We start from the raw sequence: 6,718 nt of genomic DNA on the forward strand, positions 1-6,718 counted from the left end.
TATTACCACATCCTCAAATATGTTCTATTGGATCAAGAGTTAGTGACAGGGAGGCCAGTGGCATTTAACAACCTCAATGTCCAATTTATCAAATCAGTTTGAGACAAAATTTGCTTTGATATGGTGCATTAGCATGCTGCAAATAGGCAAGGCAAGTTTATTTGTATAGCACAATTCAACAACAAGGTGATTCAAAGTGCTTTACAGAGACATTAGAAACAAAAACAAATAAAAAGCATGATTTAAAATCTGCCACCCCAGTTTTGCATGTGACAGTGTTGTTTATTAAAATAAGATAGCATTAACAGTTTGAGTGTAGTTACAGTCAACAGTGAATATAAATGCTAAAACTGAATATATTGCATAGTGTCCCCCCCTCCACCAGTAACAAATGGTTTAGCCCATAGCAGGACCAGCTTTTTTATTGTTTTCAGTATCAAGCGATGCTTGTGATTGTGCCAGAGCACATTTTGAACAACACCATGGGAATTTCGGATTTTACACAGGTGGGTGGATGTTACACTCTGGAAATGGAAGGAAGGTGAGTGTTATTAACCCTCTGTGGTCCACGGACACGCTGCACCTCCAAATCACATGACTATTTTAAGCTGACATAACAACAAGCTGCAGCCACGCTTAGTCTCTATTTCAGCCCACATTGAAAGTTCGGACTTCAATGTTTTTAAATTTTAATTACAGGCCAGTAAATCCAGAGTTATGATAATATATATAAGCCATACATTTTTTCTAAATAGTGTCGTCACGTTTTTGTGTGTGTGTGTTTTAAGCATTTTCTAAGGACAGCGCGAAAACAGTAAAGAAAGGAAAAAAGCCACGTCTTTCCTATCGGTGGAAAAATGTACCATGTCGACCAATTTTTAAAAAAGTCAACATGTGGGATTTGGTTGTTTAGGAAGAGGGAAAAGTTTGGGGAGTGACGGTAATGGCAGCGAGACAGAGCGAGAGAGCGAGGTGAGAGAGAGTTTTTAGATGTGGGAGATTTGTGACGTTTGTGGAGTGTATACTTAGTGTGTTGTGTTGTCTTGTGTAGTTGTTCTGTTGTGTAGTCGTTTTGTTTTGTGTGTCAGTGAGGGCACTAATGAATGTCACAAAGGCACATTTGCAATGTAAACACTGTCACTAAGTAGAAAACCAGCGGAGTGATACACCTCCTGTTGTCAGGCCTGCAGGTTTATCCCTGTGCTCTTCTCTGTCTTTTGGTGGACAAACTTTTTTTTTTACTGGCACACATCATTTGTGGGGCATCTTATTGCAACACCTGATTGTTCTCTCATTTTAGTTTTAGTAATATTTTTAAATGGTTGTAGAAAATGAAAAAAAAACGGCAGGTGTATTGGCTGCATTTTTAGATAAATAGTTGTATTTTTTACAAAATGTAAAATTTATATTTGCATTTCAAGTTATAAAAATTTACTCAACATGTCTGTGGTTTTTTTACAGTAAAAAATACTACTAGGATTTTAAGTTCTTTGTGTGATTTCAGATCAGTAATACTAATGCAGTATGTCAGTGAAAAAAACAACTAAATTCAGTTGAGCTGAAAAGATACCAAACAAGGCAAGGGGAAAAAATAAAATGAAACAATCTGAGGGTGAAATACAAACGTAAACTCAAAAGGAGTCAAAAATGGCCGGTTGTATTTCAGACCTCAGTGGGTTAATCCAACAAATCATGAAAAATTAGGTTTAAATTTTTGTTCATGACAGTGCAGATTTCTGACATTTTGTGTAATTTAAGCTGTAACAATGTGATTGTTTTCTAACAAAAAACAGTGTGAAACTTAAGTTAGACTTGTGTTTGTAAATGAACCGCCCCATGTTGTGTAGCTTTCTGGATTTTATACTTATTGGGCTACATATTTATTTATTATACAGGCTATACACTCAAAAAAATGAATGAGGTGGATTGTTCAGTGTATATTAATTATTTATTTTCATTTTACTTAAAATATATGTTTTTGTTAAGTTAACATATGTTTTTCTAATCAAGTCTACGTAATTGTGTCTATTATTCAACGTACATAATACTAATGTGTTACTTGATCGCATAACATTTAAGTTAAGTCAATTAGGATCGATATACCTTGTATATCCACAAGGTGGCAGTAATGCAAAAACAGTTGTAATGAAACCGCGCAGAACAAGAAGGTTTCACGGCTTGTGCCTGCTCATGCGCAAGACTTCAAATTTAACTGAAAAAGGCTGTTTTGGCGCCAAGCTGCTGTTTCTTTGAGAGGTAAGACCACTTTTTTCTTTGACTATGTTGTGTAGTATCTATATGTCCAGCATGGTTATATTTTGCGTTTGTCTTACAAGACATGTTATATCGTTTGCGTGCGCTTGTTTTACATTAGTTTTACTGGGTCCTGGACATGCTTATTTTGTGGACTGTGTAAGAAACATTTTTATTGTTTTTTGTTTTATTAAGGGATTAGCTACAGGGGTTCATGGGGTTATTCTTTCAAGGGGTTATTTTTCCATTTGCTTTCTTGGGATTCCTTTTCTGTAATCCGAGAGTCGGAAATATCGAATAGGATAGCAAGGATAGCATAAAGTGACATTTAAAATCCAAAAAGTCAAGGGCGAAAGCCACTGTGACACCATTGTTCTGCTCTATCAGTAATCTGTATTATGTAAAAATGGTCTGTAAATACAGCATGTTTCCTAGCGGAGTTATACATATCAATGTAGTTATAAATTACAGTTTGTGAAAGTACACACTTAATTTTTTTAATAAAATTATTCAAGACATATGAGTGGACAGACAATGGAGGTCGACAGACCTGGTGATAATTGCTTCTATAGAAAGTTAGCACATGGCAGTGTCAATCTCTTGCTTTTCTTCTGAGTAGTATTTTATTTAGTTGTAATTCAAACAATAATTTGCTTCTTGAAATTAAGGAATTAATTTCTTTATAAATCTCAGATCCTGCCTTTACCTGCTCCCTCCTATACTGATGTGGTGTATGTGGTACTGCTGAGCTTGTATGTGGTATGTGAACTGTTATACTTTTAAAAACAAAACTGTTTTATAAGTTAAGTTTTCTTTTGTGACCCATCCCATGCCCCTGTTATTTCTTCTCCACATCTGAACCATGGTAAAGGTTGCAGTTCAAGGGCCTGAGGCATGAAATTCTTTTCAGATCAGCTGTGATCAATATTTTTTGGAACTTGATAAATAACAATAAAAGCTGTAATGGCTCCATTAGCATTTTGTGTAAATGTTTGTGTTAAAATTATAGCTTTAATGAGGTCTTACTACATTAGTTTTAGTTTGTATATGTGTACATATAGTATGTATATTTACAGTACAGTATGTTGTGTTTGTTGACATATTTTCAGGTGGAAGCAGAATATGTGAGGATTACTACTGCTGCACATGTTCCAAGGCTTTTTACACAACTTGACCAATACACTGACCAGCTCATAAAAGTCTTCAAGAAAAAAGGAGGCGTTGCAGGGAAGAAAATTAGACAAACTTTGGCCCCAGCCACACAGGTGCGTTATTCTGTTGGTAGCAAAATATTATGGCTAATAAGATCATTTTCAAATTTAAACAGCTAGTGTATGGTAGCTGCACAGTGCACTTACATTTATATTAAGCAAGACAAAGTTTGGTACTCAAAACGTTGGAAAATTTAAATTACCTAAACATATGTAAAATCTGATCCCTTGATTTAGGTTAAACCAGAAGTGAATGTTTTTATGTTATGTTTTGAATGCAAAAAAGATGATGTATTAGTTTGTCTTTACCTCCATTATGGACATATATAATGTGGTGGAAACCCTGCCCAACAGGTTAACTATTCATGTCCATGTGATGATTAGTTGGTCTTGTGTACATGTCTATCTGTGCAGTGGATATGTCATTCATTTTGCGTATAATGTGAGTTTCTGTCATCCTAAAGTATATCTGTTTTCTCTTCCTGTATCTCTGCCACTCTCTACAGAAGGAAACTATTGAAAAGGGGAGGGAGTGTGTCCTCAGGGCACTACCTTTTTACCTGAATGAAGACCCAAGCATCCTCTTCAAAGAATAATTGGTTGGTAATTTTAGTTTAGTTTTTTATCTGTATTAAACCAAATTTTGAATAACTAATGTTGTTGCATGTTGTAATGTTGTTGTTGTTGTAATTTGCATGGAACCTGTTTAAATGTTTTGGGAAATCTTCTTGTATACCCAAACTATTTATATTTATCGTTGAATCTGTAGTCTGAAATAGTGGCGCACTGGGGTGCATGTTCCTAATATTGTGTTTACGTCATTAAAGGGTAGCTTTGGCCCTTTTTCTTTCTTTTTTTAAAACTGGATGCCATTTTTCTATGTTTTTGTGTCTAAGCTACAGCTGTTCAGAGGGAGCTGGAACAAATTACCCTTGCTATCTTTACCATCGAAAGAGCTGATGCCAGCACTCCTCCAGCCGATGTGGGTATAACCATCTAGTGTGTCCTGCATGACCTGGAAGACCTGGCCTCTGCATGTGCACTCTTAATGGGTGGGATATATGCACTGAATCTCAGTTAACCTCAAGACTGAAAGCTAAGAGACAATCAAAAGTATTGAGATTTAAAGGATTTAATTGAGAGATGATACTGCACCAGAAATGTTGAAGGGTGGTGTGTATATTAGCGTTCAAGGCATATTGTTATGAGGTGGAAATATGTTCATATTCAGTTTGTGTTACATTGTGTGCATTGTAAAGGTAATTGCAATACATACTAAAAATAAGGGTAAGTTAGGAGGTTGATCTGATATCCTCGTGTTGGTGTTGTTCGCAGATCATCATACTAAATGTTGTTCCAGGATCAACATTGCAAGTGACCAATCAGAATGTGGTGACGTCATACTTTTGCGACTTCGGGAAAAACCGGCGTAAAACAAAAAACTGTACTTAAGCTGCGTGAAACCGCCTCTGTCCGCCGATCAACTGACCCTAACCCTAACCGTAACCCTTTAATAAACAGTAAGCAGAATTGATATTGTCCTTGCAACATTGGAATTTCATAAATGCACGAATGGCTTGGAATAGAATAACGTCACAACAATGTGATTGGTCACTTGCAATGTTGAACCTGGAACAACATTTTCATGATGGTCTGGGAACAACACCAACACGAGGATATCAGATCATCCAAGTTGGGAATGCAGGATGAATGTATATTTTGTGGACTTTTAAAGACGAACAATTGTTTCCATGTTAAAATGTTTACATCTGAAGTTTTTTGCCCAAACACTGGTAAAATAAATGTTGACAGTGGCAAGTGTTAAATGGTTACTGCTGTGCTGTTGCAAAAAAACTGAACGCTGACAAGCTGTTTTATTGTTAGACCATAATGTTGGCATGTTTTGTTAAAGTTTTATTTGGGATGGTGATGTAATTTTCTTTGATTGCTAATATCAGTGGACTATTTATTATTATTATTATTATTATTATTTTATTATTTTTGTTGTTGTTGTTACATTTTTTTTTAATTGTGGCTGTTGAGGTGGACACTTCACTTTGCATTGTTAAAGGAAAGCACTTCATTGGCATTGTGTTACTGGACTGACCCTAAGCAATCATTGCAAATAGCAACTTTGCTATCCATTTTAGACACTAAAAGAAAAAAACACTCACAGACCTTACTAGCATCACATGTGCATAACTCAAGTGTCATCTTATCAATGTGTTATGTGATCTTCAATGCGTTTTTTTTTCTTCTATTTCTGGTAGATACAGACATTTAATTTAAAGTCTTGATGTTGCATCTGTCTACATACTGTTAATTACTAACCCTAATGAGCTGTTGTGTTTTATTTTGGACCGGTTTTACACAAATGCTCACTGAATGTGTTGGCAATAAAATAAATTTTAAAAAATAAGTTGGATGTACTTAATTCATTTGTGTGGAACCTGTTGACAAAATAGATTTATGTAAAACTAATTAATAAAGCACAAGGTGGCTGAAAATATAATATTTGAATTAATCTAACTTAAATTTAACATTTTACTGCCACAAATAAGAAATGTGTTGAAGTAACTAATCTAAACTATCTAACCTGAAAATATATCATCTATGTTCATACAACATAACTTGATTTAGTTAGTCTTAAATATGTCTTGTTAATCTTAAGTAGTTTTTTTAAATTAGATGAACTAAAGATTTTTGCTTTAAACTAACATAATTCAATTTCGTGGAACCTGTTGACAAAATAATTTTAATTAAAGTCAACGTTTCATTTTTTTGAGTGTACAGTACATAACATCAAAATTCACATGTTTTATGTAACTAAAGTGTGTAATCATGTGGGCTACAGACAACAATTAAGTTATAGACTATATATATGAAAAATGTGTATACTTACTGCATTTGAATCATTTAACCATATGTACCCACCTGCATATGTGTTTGGGGAAAAAAGGCTTTGATTTTGCCACCCCATTTGATTTCTTTGCCATCCTCATGTCACCCTAAGAAAATTTCTCTAGATCCGCCCCTGCTACAGAGCAGTGCACCGTATCATGGCCAGAGGGCTGGCTAGCTGTGGCACATGGACTGGTAGAATTTGACTGCTTGGTCCTGGGGTCCTTTGCCAGATATAAAGGTACTGGATTTTTTTGGACTATAAAGCACATTTACAATCCTTTAATTTTCTCAAAAATCAAGATATACAAATATAATCCGGTGCGCCTTATGCATGAATTCTGGTTTTCGTT

The 6,718-nt window shown here is 35.1% G+C and overlaps 1 long non-coding RNA gene across 2 annotated transcripts; it reads left to right on the forward strand.

Annotated features, from left to right (window-relative positions):
* Positions 1-1,925: 1,925 nt before the first annotated feature.
* Positions 1,926-4,865, forward strand: LOC102298122. 2 transcript variants are annotated; one of them, XR_006053648.1, is made up of 5 exons: positions 1,926-2,412; positions 2,947-3,012; positions 3,363-3,518; positions 3,971-4,063; positions 4,361-4,865. It is a non-coding gene; the product is annotated as an uncharacterized LOC102298122 (long non-coding RNA). The 2 variants fall into 2 exon arrangements; XR_006053647.1 differs by having other exon boundaries at positions 1,927-2,256; positions 4,361-4,864.
* The last annotated feature ends 1,853 nt before the right edge of the window (positions 4,866-6,718 follow it).

The sequence above is a fragment of the Haplochromis burtoni genome, unplaced genomic scaffold, assembly GCF_018398535.1.
Source record: "Haplochromis burtoni strain Fernald_Lab_line unplaced genomic scaffold, NCSU_Asbu1 Contig_1469, whole genome shotgun sequence".
Taxonomy (NCBI): domain Eukaryota; kingdom Metazoa; phylum Chordata; class Actinopteri; order Cichliformes; family Cichlidae; genus Haplochromis; species Haplochromis burtoni.